The sequence below is a fragment of the Cannabis sativa genome, chromosome 2 (genome assembly GCF_029168945.1).
Source record: "Cannabis sativa cultivar Pink pepper isolate KNU-18-1 chromosome 2, ASM2916894v1, whole genome shotgun sequence".
Lineage (NCBI taxonomy): Eukaryota > Viridiplantae > Streptophyta > Magnoliopsida > Rosales > Cannabaceae > Cannabis > Cannabis sativa.
Genome location: NC_083602.1, coordinates 89,439,113 through 89,453,419, shown reverse-complemented (window position 1 = coordinate 89,453,419; position 14,307 = coordinate 89,439,113). Strand labels below are relative to the sequence as shown.

General features: G+C 33.5%; 1 long non-coding RNA gene across 1 annotated transcript; it reads left to right on the top strand.

Moving 5' to 3' along the window:
• Nucleotides 1–3,396: 3,396 nt before the first annotated feature.
• On the top strand, nucleotides 3,397–5,096 carry LOC133033857 (uncharacterized). Its single transcript, XR_009685916.1, has 2 exons — nucleotides 3,397–4,411; nucleotides 4,892–5,096. It is a non-coding gene; the product is annotated as an uncharacterized LOC133033857 (long non-coding RNA).
• The last annotated feature ends 9,211 nt before the right edge of the window (nucleotides 5,097–14,307 follow it).

Below are 14,307 nucleotides of genomic sequence, written 5' to 3'. Positions count from 1 at the left end.
TATGGAGAAACATTATTTTATTTATTAGTTGTTGCGTTTATATTTCATTGCTTTTTTAGAATTGTATAATAAGTTCATTATCTTACAAAAATGAGTAGTCATGTTTCTCCTGCTTTTAATTCATGATTAGGTACAAAAATGAGTAGTCGTGTCTTCTGACTTTTTTAATGGTTAAAAATACTTATTAGATACTATTATGGACATTATTCTACGTAGAATAAATGGTAGATTATTGAGTCATATATAAGAGCATGGATTACTCCACTCATCAGCAATTGGTTTTTAAACAGAATTCTATGATTCTCAACACAGTATCAGAGCTATATCTTGCGGGTATGTGATCATATCCGATTCGCACCTATACAGATAGTGATCATGTCCATTTTAATACGGTTCAAGATTGGTGAGCAAAAAAAATTCCACAATCTTGAGGGGGAATATTATGGACATTATCCCACATAAAATAAATAGTAGAGTATTGAGTCATATATAAGAACATGGGCTACTCCACTCATCACCAATTGGTTTTAATATAGAACCCGAGGATTCTCAACAAATATAACATAAGATTTTATTAAATTTTGACCATTGAGTAAATAAGTATGAATAATTACTATTAGATATTTTAAGATATTCAATATTATAAAAGGCGAGTTCTCAAAAAAACGATGTTCCCTTTATAAAGTAGGCTTTTTATAACTAATTAGAGGTAACATGAAATGGATCACACATAAGAAAGTTATATGATGAATGAATGATTCAATCCCCTCCCACCCCCACAGGTTCTATTATTGAAGGGGTTCCCCTTCTTCCATGAGAGGTGGGGCATACGTAAAAGCGGAACCTAAATTTAGTGTATTTAATTATTTTATGGTGTATTTAGTTCAAGCAGAATAAATTAGTGCATAGCGATATTTTAATTCCTCCTCATCAGGTTGTTACATGGGCTCGTGATTTTTCTCGGACTAGCTGGATATTATAGGAGATTCGTTGAAGGGTTCTCAAAAATAGCCACACCATTGACGAATTTGACTCGAAAGCAACAAAAATTTGCATGGACGGATAAATGTGAGGAAAGCTTTCAGACATTGAAAGATAAACTCATAATGAAGACTCGTCCCGTGTGTTCCAACTAACAAAGACAAATTTGTAGTATATTGCGACGCATCAAAGCAAGGGCTCCTACTGTGTGTTGATGCGACGAGAAGGTGGTAGCCTATGCCTCTAGGCGGCTAAAGGAGTATGAGACAAGGTACCCAACTCATGACTTAGAGTTGGCAGCAGTGGTCTTTGCATTGAAAATCTGGAGGCACTACCTCTATGGAGAGAAGTGTGAAATATACACAGATCACAAAAGCCTAAAATACTTCTTTACGCAGAAAGAGCTCAACATGAGACAGAGGCGGTGGTTGGAACTGGTAAAAGATTACGATTGTGAGATACTGTACCATCCTGGAAAGGCTAATGTAGTGGCGGATGCACTTAGCAGACGCAACTATGCAAGCTTATCAATGTTAAGGGCATTAAAAGTGCCGTTGCAACAGGAAATCGAGAGATATGGAATAGAGTTAGTAACAGGAAAGCTAGCTAACCTCACAATTGAATCAAATTTATTAGAGAATATCAAAGAAGAACAAGCCCAAGATGAGTTTTTAATCAAGAAGCGGGTCGAACTACAAAATGGGAAAGCCGGGGACTTCTCAGTTAATGAAGAGGGTATTCTACTATACAAGACAAGGGTGTGTGTACCTAAGGAAGCGGAGTTGCAATCAAAAATCTTACAAGAGGCGCACACTACACCCTATTCTTTACACCCAGGATCAACCAAAATGTACAATGATCTGAAAGGTAGGTATTGGTGGCCGGGAATGAAAAATGATATAGCAGAATTTGTAGCAAAATGTCTTACCTCGCCAAAGAAGTTAAGGCCGAACACCGCAGACCCGCAGAGCCGTTGCAATCTCTTGATATTCCCGAGTGGAAATGGGAAGATATTGCTATGGATTTTGTGACAGTGGTTACCGAAGAACAAAGAACAACAGATTCCATCTCGGGTGATTATCGACAGACTCACTAAATCAACACATTTTCTGCCTGTGCGCACTAATTACAACGCAGAGCAATATGCTGAACTGTATGTAAAAGAAATTGTAAGGCTACACGGAGTCCCAAAGACCATTGTATCTGATAGAGGTTCGCTTACTTCTAAGTTTTGGGAAAGTGTGCAAAGTGCTTTGGGCACAAAACTGAAGTCGAGTACAGCAATCCACCCTCAAACTGATGGACAATCGGAACGAACTATTCAAATACTAGAAGACATGCTACGAGCTTGTGCGTTGGATTTTCCAAGTAACTGGAGTAACTATTTGCCGCTAATGGAGTTCTCGTACAACAATAGCTATCAATCTACAATAGGGATGGCACCCTATGAAATGATGTATGGGAGGAAGTGTCGATCACCACTACACTCGGGATGAGGTTGGCGAAAAGCGATACTTAGGCCCGTACCTAGTAAGAGAGGCCACCGAAGCGGTAGAAAAGATTCGAAATAGAATGGTAATCGCACAAAGCCGCCGTAAAAGTTATGCCGACGCAAAGAGACGGAATGTGGAATTTGCAGTGGGTGATAAAGTGTTCCTTCGAGTGTCACCTATGAAAGGGGTTATGCGTTTTGGAAAGCGAGGAAAGCTAAGTCCAAGATTTATAGGTCCTTTTGAGATATTGGACAGAGTGGGACAGTAGCTTATCGATCGGCATTGCCACCGCATTAGCCGAGACGCATAATGTGTTCCATATTTCTATGCTACGAAAATACGTGTCGGATCCATCACACGTGCCGAACTATGAAAGAATGGAGCTAAAGCGGGACTTGAGTTATGAAGTGCGACCAGTTCGCATTATAGAGAGAGGAACGAAGGAGTTAAGGTCCAAAAGTATTCCTCTAGTAAAAGTTACGTGGAGCAACCGTTCGTAAAGGGAGGCAACGTGGGAAATGGAGGGAGACATGAAAGAACAAGACCCGAACTTTTTGGTAAGTCTAATTTCGAGGCCGAAATTTCCTTTAAGGAGGGTAGAATGTAATATCCAGTTTATTTTTTATTATTATTATTATTATTATTATTATTATTATTATTATTATTATTATTGTTGTTGTTGTTGTTGTTGTTGTTGTTGTGCGTGTGTGATTAGAAAAAAATGATATATATATATATTAAATAGTGAGATAAATAAATAGTGAAGCATTAGATTAGTTAGTTAGTTTAAAATTTAAAATTTAAATTTAAATCAGCATAATTTTATCTGATTAGTTAGATATTTATTTTTAAATTTAAACCTATTATACGATATGTTATATACGTATATACTCTATAACCCTAGCAAACGTATAGTATCGTATTCCCTTATTCTCACCATCTCTCAATTTCTTTTTTTTTATTCTCTCTATTGAACCAAATCAATTGTTTTAATCTTAAGAGCTTCGGGGTTAGCAATCAACCGATCATCGTTCCGTGTCTTCGAAATCTTCAGGTCAACTTCGTACTTGTTTTTATTTTCGTTTTCAGAGAAATAGGCTTTCATAAAACTATCATATCTCTCTCCCCATAGGTCCGTTTTCAGTGATCTAGGTACCGTTTTAAAGATAATTTAATGATCTATATTTTCTATGAAGAAACTCTTTCCTAATTCTGAATATTTCGATGTCGAAAAATTCATGTTTTACAGACTGTCGATTTACAGTTTTTTTTAAAATTTCTTTTCGATATTGCCTTAGTAAAAGTGTCATATCTCTCTCGATATCTATTATTTTCAAGCGATTCTTGTACTGTTAGAAAGATAATTCAATAATCCATATTTTCTTTGAAGAAACCTTTCCCTAGTTCGGAGTTCTTACCAGTCAAAAGTTAGGATCTTTACTCGGTTATGGTATTTCGTTTTAAGTTTCGTTTCAGAAAAAGTGTCTTCAGTAAAAATTCAATATCTCTCTCAATTTCGATCCATTTTAAAAGATCTTTATCTCGTTTTAAAGCTTAGGAAAATAGCTACATTTTTTATGAAGAAAGTATTGTCTAGATCAGGGTGTAACTATTTTTAAAACATTTATTTTTAGGCTGTATTCAGAAATCGGCGTGATCCAGGATTTTAAAGAAACTGTTTTGAGAAAACATGCATAACTCCTAGATTATAGCTCCGATTTTGATGATCTTTATACCGTTAGAAAGGTCTTTCAATTAACTAAAAACTTTGTGAACAGTAGGACTTCTAATTCAAACGTTTTATATGTCAAATTCTAGGTTAAACTTGCTGTACAGTAAGAGTAATAAATATATTGAGTTTATCGGTGGACTAAGGGTTTCACTAATTGTTATAGGGCCTAGAAGGTATCGTAAGAGTTAATTACAGCGGAGTTGAGGTAAGGAAAAATAATGATACTTTATACTTGCTTTTTATATGGTTTGAGTATCTAGTATGACTGCTTGAATAAATTGTATTGAAACTGTGGAATGTGATAGTTTCGGTGAAATAGTGTTTTATCGATGAATTGTATATGGTTGTTTAATCATGTTCCAGGTACTTGGAAGTGGTTGGAAACCACACATGTATGGTGATGTGGTAAGTGAGGCAGTGTACGTAAGGGTGCACTGGTTATTGGTACTGCGTTCTGGTTAAGAACGTAAGACACTCCAGATTTGTATGGAAGCTGGAGTGTGATTGTGAGTGTGAGTGTGTGGTATTTCAGTATTTGTGTGGCTGCCTCTATTTATACTTATGATTAGGTTGTTGTATGTTTGATGTATATGTTTGTGCTATGATGTGTGAATGCTGGTACATAGTATTGTGTTTTTCCTTACTGGGCTTTGCAGCTCACCCCTTATTTACCCCCTATGTGCAGATAAGTAAGCCTGTAAGCTTTCGGTGACAAGTTGAGTCTGGGCAGCATGGGGTGTATCTCGTGTGATCATGTAACTGCGTGTGGTCTTGGCCATCTTCCGCTGAAAGTTTTTTTTTAATTTATTAAACTTATCGAGGATGTTGTCGTTTAAATTTTCTATTACTTTTCCCTAAGTGGTAATACTTTATTTTCAACTGGGTACCCATGTTTTGAAAAGTGTTTTTTTTTTTTTTAAATAAAGGCAACATTAGTATCTTAACGCCAGTTTATTTATGGCATCTTATTTTACGTAAGTAAGGGCGTTACAATTCTTGTACTGGTGAATAGGTAGTTCCTAAACCGAATGGTGTGACTCAAAATGGTTTGATGTCTGATTAGGCGATTGATGGTAGGTGAGTACCACTGCATGGAGGTAGTCAAGATAAATGTTGATGGGGTTTGATTTTGAGTTTGGCCTTTGTGGTTTCACGATGGTGGCTCGTAATGAAAGAAGAGAAGTTGCGGTGTCGACACTTCAACATTTTTTGAGTGGTTTTACTTGAGCTAGTTGAAGATTCGACATTACGAAATCCAACAATTTAGTGTCGATTGTTGGTTTTGCTAGGGTTCACTTTGAGTTTAATTGTTTGAGTGTAGTTTCTAAGTTTAATAATTATGTTTTGTTGGCTTTTTCATTGGGTTTAGTTTTAAATGATTTTAGTCATAGCTTTTCTTCTTTTGATTATGCTTGTTTTTCTTATTGTTCTAGATTTTAATGTTATTACTCACACTCTTGTCAAATTTTGTTAACAAAGTTTGGTGGCCTCAGTACCCAAATTATATTCATAAACTCATGTTGAGTGATTTAATTGATCAATGTGAATCTTTGTCTCTTACCTTTTGCTAGACTTTGTTGCTTATAATGTGGTGTTGGGATTTTCTTTTCAAGAAATTCAAAATATATATAAGAGGTGACACGAGTATAATTAATAATTCTTTATATTACTTATTATTAAATTACAAATATATAAAATCTAATATTAAATTATACTAATAATAATATTGCACTCACTTATAATGTTGGGTCTCAACTTCGAAATACTAAAAAAAAAAAAAAATGGGGGCAAAAATTCTAAAATTAGTATTTATTACTAATAAGTTTTGAATACAATTCAGGTAATTTGATTATCAAAAAATACTAGAAGATCACTCACTTGTAATGTTAGGCATACGCATTTGAAAATCTACCTATTAGCATTTATAAACAAGTTCTTAATGAAAAAGTATCTTCTTTTTTCCTTTCTTTGTTTTTTTTTTATTCAAGTACATTCATCATTAAAAATAAAATAAAAATGAAGTTATAAGTGTAACATTTAAAAATATTATTGATTATTTTGATTTTTCTCTCAATCACCATCAAATTAATAGAATAATTAACCATCATACAAATTTCCTTAAATAATATATTTTGTACTAAAAAAATTAAATACATATTTATCAAAAATATATGTACATCTATAAAGAAGACTATTGTTGCTATTAACATCTCTTAATTTAAGGGAAACTAGTTGCAAGGCATCAATGCTAAGAAAACAATTTATTCAAAATGAAGAAGAAAAAAATCAGCACATTTGGACAACATATAATAAATTGAAGGCCCACAATGCATTTAATGAGGCCCATAGAAGGAAATGGTGGAAACTAATCGAAGTATATAACTATATATAAGTGAATTTCAACTTTTATCTCTAAAAAAAACTCTTTTAAGAATAATCAAATATAATAATTTTGTCAGCATGTCCTTCGGTTAGACGATGAGCTATCCTGGTTCGAGGAAGTGTTTCCGCCGATTGTGAATTGCTGCTTTGTTTAATCATGTGTGATTTTGATCACCGCGTCAAAAAAAAAATATAATAATTTTGTCAAAAAAAACTAAAAAATGCTAAAAGCAAAAATCTAACCAAACAACTCATGAATATTAAAAAAAATATTTGCCGCGGAATTCTATTAACATTTATGATTGTTACATGTATAACCTTAATAAAAAAAAAAGTAGCGGTAAAAATATCTTATCTTACGATTTTGTTACAATCGTATCTTCTTTTAGCCATCACGTGTCAACTCAAAAACACATGACGATATATTATTAGACTATGTACTAAATAAGCTAAAGAAATATATCGTCGCGTGTTTCTGAGCTGACACTTAATGAGCTTAATTGACACTTAACAGCCAAAAAATAGTACAACTACAACAAAATTGTAAAATAAAGTACTTTTGCCACTATTTTTTTTATTAAGGTCATATATGTAACAATTACAAATATTAAAAGAATTTTAGCGCAAATATCCCTATTAAAAATCATAAACATGGCTTAAAAGTTATAGATCCCACTACTTTTTCATTTATTTATAATTTATGATAATTATCACTTACATTATATAAATTTGAAGCCAACTTTTCTATCAAGTAAGTTTGAGCTAACATGTTATCAAATAAATCCGATACAAATGTAATGTGTGTATAATTTAAAATATAATAATAATTCGTTATACGTGTCTAATTAATTCATAGTATAATTATCACAATTTGATAGTGAAATACTATCAACTAAGTCTTTTTCTCTAAATCTCTAAATAACTATCGTTCGACTTAGCTACGTATATAATTCTAATTAGACTTAGTCTGCTCATCAAAGACTTTAATAAACTAAAAAAAATTCACACTTCTGCTTCAACTAAACTTAATACACGTAGATATTAAATCTATTAGCTATTAATCACTTATAGGCTAACGCAAAATAAAATTATCCAACAATTCATATTTTAATAAAAACAATAAAAATAAATATAAACTAAAATAAAAAAGTCTAATATGTTAGGTTTTAAAAAAAAAAACACTCAAAGAAATATATAAATCACAGATCTAAACATATTCCTAAAGTGCTTTAATATAGAAAACCCTAAGTCATATAAATCTATAAAGCCTTTGCTAAATTAAAGAAGAAGATGATGATAAAAGATCAGCGGAAGCACTAACCTGAAGCCATTGTTGGAGATTGCAGAGAAGGTTTTGATCTTCCAAGAATACACTATTTTCTAGAGTATTTTCTCTGATGGGGAAGGAGAGAATACAGAAACCCTAGTGTTTCTTGGGGACCACTACCTATTTATAGACTCATCTTAGAATGAGTTTTGGATATTTATAATTTGGCCCCTCAACAAATTATAAATTAACTTATGGTATCTACACATTATTTCCATGACAATTTAATACCCTTTTGATACTCATAACATAATTGGTCACTTAATTTTGTATCACACTTTATAATAGCATATACATTATACATATGTGCCCACATAGAATTTTTAATCCAACAATCTCCCACTTGGGCAACATATGTTACCTGATAAATGTATAACCTTATGAGCTCAAAATTTGCTATTATGTAAAGGTATTCACAACAATCTCGTCCATCAACTATACCCATATAGGATCAAAGCGATTTTCGTCATATCAATCATGACTAAACCCATCAATGGTCACATATACAAATACAGCCAAATGACATAGATCAATCATGGATGTGTAGCATGGAAATTACATGCAATGTGAACCGAACATGCCTATTTCCAACTGGTCCTCCTTAAACCAAAGTGAGGTCAAACTTAAACATAACAAAACAGAGTGAATAAACTGAAAACTTTATTTCTGATCAGAAAATAACCAAATACATAAATGTCTTAAACAAACATAAAGCAAAGAGAATACAAACTCCCACTAAATCATGATATCCTCAAGTAATACTACACCCATGTGAGCAGTGTGCTCATGAAAGACCTTGGGTGGTAATCCTTTTGTGAGCGGATCCGCTATCATGGAGTTTGTCCCAATGTGCTCTATGGATATCTGTCCACTCTGCACTTTTTCTTTCACAACTAGGAACTTTATGTCAATATGCTTTGACTTGGATGAGCTCCTATTGTTATTGGAATACAGTACTGCTGATTTATTGTCACAAAATATCTTAAGTGGTCTTTCAACATTCTCCAAAATACGCAGCCTAGTGACAAAGTTTCTCAGCCATATTCCCTGATTTGATGCCTCATAACATGCTACGAATTCAGCTGCCATAGTGGAAGAAGCTACAAGTGTCTGTTTGACACTTTTCCAAGATATAGCTCCTCCAGCTAACAAGAAAATGTAGCCTGATGTAGACCTTCTTCTATCTTGGCATCCAGCGAAATCAGAATCAGAATACCCTACGACCTCCAAATGATCTGATTTCCTGTATGTGAGCATGTAATCTTTTGTTCTCTGAAGATACCTCATAACCCTCTTGGCTGCTATCCAATGGTCCATACCAGGGTTGCTTAAATATCTGCCTAACATCCCAACAATGTACGCAATATCTGGACGCGTACATACCTGAAGATACATTAGACTCCCTATAACTGATGCATAGGGAATCTTTTTCATTTCCTGAATTTCAAAGGGTTTGCTTTTAGGGCATTGTCTAAGACTGAATTTGTCTCCTTTAGCAACAGGGGTATCACCTGGTCTACAATCTTGCATGCCAAATCTTTTGAGTACTTTATCGATATAGCCCTTTTGTGATAATCCAAGAATACCCCGAGAACGATCTCGACGTATTTGAATTCCTAATACAAAAGAGGCGTCACCAAGATCTTTCATCTCAAATTGCTTAGATAAAAATCTCTTGGTTTCGTGCAATAAGCCTATATCATTAGTAGCAAGCAATATGTCATCGACATATAGAACCAGAAATATGTATTTACTCCCACTGAACTTGTGATATACACAATCATCAATAATATTCATCTCAAAACCAAATGAGATAATTACTTGATGAAACTTGTGATACCACTGACGAGAAGCTTGCTTGAGTCCATAGATGGATTTCTTTAATTTGCAAACCATATTCTTTGGGTCACCAACCACAAAGTTTTCTGGTTGCTCCATATAAATTGTCTCATCAATGTCGCCATTGAGAAACGCTGTTTTAACATCCATCTGATGTAACTCAAGGTCAAAATGAGCAACAAGTGCCAATATTATCCTAAAAGAGTCTTTCGATGAAACCGGAGAGAAAGTCTCTGTATAATCAATGCCTTGTTTCTGAGTATAGCCTTTTGCTACAAGACGTGCCTTAAATCTCACCACATTACCATATTCATCCTTCTTGGTTTTAAGTATCCACTTACAACCAATTGGTTTTACACCTTTCCGTAATGGGACAACTTCCCAAACTTTATTGTCTTGCATAGACTTATTCTCTTCATCCATGGCATCAATCCACTTTTGAGAGTTAGAACTTTTCATGGCCTGATGCAAGTTGATTGGATCATCTTCCATCATTCCAATTTCATCCTCATGTTCTTGAAGAAATACAAAATAATCATCTGAAATAGCATTTCTTCTCTCTCTTGTGGACCTCCTTAATGGCTCTTGTTCTTGAGGGTGTTGAATTTGTTCTTCTGGAACAATAGCCTCATTTTGATTTGGGAGTTGTTCAACATTGTCTTATTGAGGTTCCGGATTCATTTCTTGATCAATGACAGGTGTGGAAGCCTGAACATTGTCTAAAATGATAGTAAGAACTGAGTTTGAATTCAATTCCTCCTCAAAAACAATGTCTCTAACCTTATTTCTCCCCCAAATTCAACATCCTCAAAAAATGTTGCAGTTCCCGTCTCAAATATATTTCTGATAGTGGGATCATAAAACTTATAGCCCCTAGATCGCTCAGAATAACCAATAAAGTAGCTGCTAACTGTTTTGGAGTCCAATTTATTTTCATGTGGCCTATAAGGCCTTGCCTCACCGGACATCCCCAAATGTGGAAATGCTTTAGACTAGGCTTTCGACCTGTCCAAAGCTCATAAGGTGTTTTTGCAACTGCTTTACTTGGTCCTCTATTCAAAATGTAAGCTGCTGTCTTTAATGCTTCTCCCCAGAGGGACCTAATCTTTATTGGCACCTAATCTCTTAGTTTTTTTTTGGTCTGTTTTCCCTTGATACAATCTACACAGACATTGAAATCTGTGAAGTCAAGAGACTCTAAAATGTCATCAGACACAAGACGCTGAATTCTACCTCTTGAGATGTGACCTAAGCGTTTATGCCATAATGACGCTGAATTTTCTTTATTTAATTTGCGTTTAGTACCTCGTGATTCCACATGCAAGGTTTCATTATAGGATGCAATTGTTTCTAGCAAATAAAGATTGTCTTAAGTATTCAAATAACCAGTTCCAATAATATTTGAATTTAAAGACAAAGTAAACTGATTGTTTCCAAATGAACAAGAATATCCAAATTTGTCCAACAAAGAAACGAAAACTAAATTCCGTCTAAAAGACGGCACAACAAAAGTGTCTTTCAAATCCAAATAAAAACCAGTTCCTAATAACAATCTGAAATGCCCAATTGCTTCCACTTCTACCGATTGACCATCGCCCACAAAGATGTATCTTTCACCATCACTTGGCTTTCGGTAGCTCAGGCAACCCTGCATAGAAACACTTATGTGAGTAGTAGCACCAGAATCTATCCACCAAGTGTTTCTAGGTACTGAAACTAAATTACAAGATTAATACCTTTCTTTACACGCCATGCGTGATATTTGGCACAATCTTTCTTCACATGTCCAGGTTGGTCACAAAAGAAACAACCCTTAGAATCCTGTTGTTGTTTCTTTTGAACTGGACCCTTAGCAGCTTCATTCTCAAATTTCCTTTTCTTGCCCTTATCCTTAGGGGTAGTGGCCAAATGAGCACTTTCGGTTTTGTCCTTTTTCAACCTTTCTTCCTCTTGCACACAATGAGAAATAAGCTCGTTGAGAGTCCATTTCTCTTTTTGACAGTTGTAACTAATTTTAAATTGGTTAAACTGTGGAGGAAGCGTTAACAAAACCATGAGTACAAGTACATCATCCGAAAGCTCAATCTTAAGTGTCCTTAATCTTGAGACAATATGATGCATTTCCATAATGTACTCCCTTACATTTCCTTGACCCTTATACTTCATGTTCATTAAAGAACCAAGAAGTGTTGTCATTTCAACCTTATCGTTTTTAGCAAAACGTTCCTCAATTTGTTCAAGGAAATTCTTAGCCATAGTAATCCCTTCTGATTCTCCGTGCCCCCAAAAGGCTTCTGGAATGCTGTGTTTCATAATCATTAGACTCATGCGATTTGAACGATCCCACCTCTCAAATTCCCTTTTATCATCATGGGAACTTTCCTTAGTGAGAGGTGCAGGTTGTTCATTCCTTAGTGCATGATCTAAATCCATACATCCCAGAACTATAAGTAGGTTCCTTTTCCAATCCTTGAAATTGGTCCCATTAAGCATAGGAATAGAATTAATGTTAGCAGATATTGAGGCAGCAGAAGATGAACTAGCTGAATATAGAACAAATAAAACAAGCTCACATTAATATGCATAATTAAACAATAAATTCAAAAATTGGTTAATCCCATCTCAAGATACCAAACACACATTAATATCAAGTCTTTGGACAGTAATATTAACTGTAAGCGGTACTCTTGGTGCAGCAATCAAATATTGACAATAAAACTGTGTCAAACAATAGGTTAATCTTTGGACTAACGTATTGCTCACACAAAATACCTTATAATTGTCACATATTTATTGCCACAGGTATGTTTGAAATCTAGCAAAATATTCACTTACCTTTGGGCTAGTCAATATAAGCATCAAATACAAACACACAACCATCCTAATATTTAAATAAATTAATCTACACAAAAGAGGTCACTTTGGCGACATATTGTTTCAATTAATTTACTCAAAATATTAGTCATAACCAACACCAAAATTTGAATTAAATTGTTTGTACCAAAATACATATTTACCAAACTATACTGTAACATATATATATATATAACACAGAAATAATATATATATATAAATATGCCTAAAAAATCAATGCGTAACCTTACCCAATAATTATTCAATATATATATCTTACATACATAATAAAATATACATGTCTGAGGAGGAATTTTTACCGCATATGTATCTTATATCATAATAGTACTGAAGCCATTGTTTTTATCGATAAAACAAATAGAGCAGTACATCAAAACAAAATGAAATCACCAAGATATAGAGAAATATTACAAGCCGAAAACAATAACATCAAATCGTATATATATACAATCTATAAAAGAAAAACTTCGTGCTCATTAAACCTCAGGCGCACTAACATATATAATATCAAGCTCATTAAATATGGTACATAAATCAATTAACTCAAGCTTGCAGTGCAATATTATTCAAAGAAATATCAAAACCCTAATTTTTAAAATCCCCAAATTTTATAAACAAAATCATCAGATCTCCAATTAATTTAACAAAGGTGGCTCTGGTACCACTTGTTAGGTTTTAAAAAAAAAAACACTCAAAGAAATATATAAATCACAGATCTAAACATATTCCTAAAGTGCTTTAATATAGAAAACCCTAAGTCATATAAATCTATAAAGCCTTTGCTAAATTAAAGAAGAAGATGATGATAAAAGATCAGCGGAAGCACTAACCTGAAGCCATTGTTGGAGATTGCAGAGAAGGTTTTTGATCTTCCAAGAATACACTATTTTCTAGAGTATTTTCTCTGATGGGGAAGGAGAGAATACAGAAACCCTAGTGTTTCTTGGGGACCACTACCTATTTATAGACTCATCTTAGAATGAGTTTTGGATATTTATAATTTGGCCCCTCAACAAATTATAAATTAACTTATGGTATCTACACATTATTTCCATGACAATTTAATACCCTTTTGATACTCATAACATAATTGGTCACTTAATTTTGTATCACACTTTATAATAGCATATACATTATACATATGTGCCCACATAGAATTTTTAATCCAACATAATAAACTTTTCAATAAAGTTTAAGCTAAAATATACTTATGCATTACATATTAAGCACCCACCACCAAGTTGGTTTACATGTTTTCTCTAAATTAAATCAAGGTTACATCATAATAATATTATTAAGTTATTAGAGAACTTTATGAGTAAGATGGTTAGTAAAATGTAATGAGAATGTTTTATTTCTCAAATGGGGAAATTATAATAACCAAGAAAAATAATTTGAAATATTGACACTAAAATAATTTGTGTGAAAATGTATGACCCACTTAAAATAGACAACTAATCACATTGCACCAAACAATACATTAAAATTAGAAGAACTCTTTGGTATGGCATAAAGGTGATAGAGAAATCAGATGTAGTGGTGGGGTCTAATGCTTGAGACTGATGTTATAACAACCTTTTTTTGTATAGTTATAGGATGATACATCACTATCAAAGGGATCAAAAACAATAAGCAATTTTTCCATTTTTTTTATCTCTCTTTATATGTATATATTTATA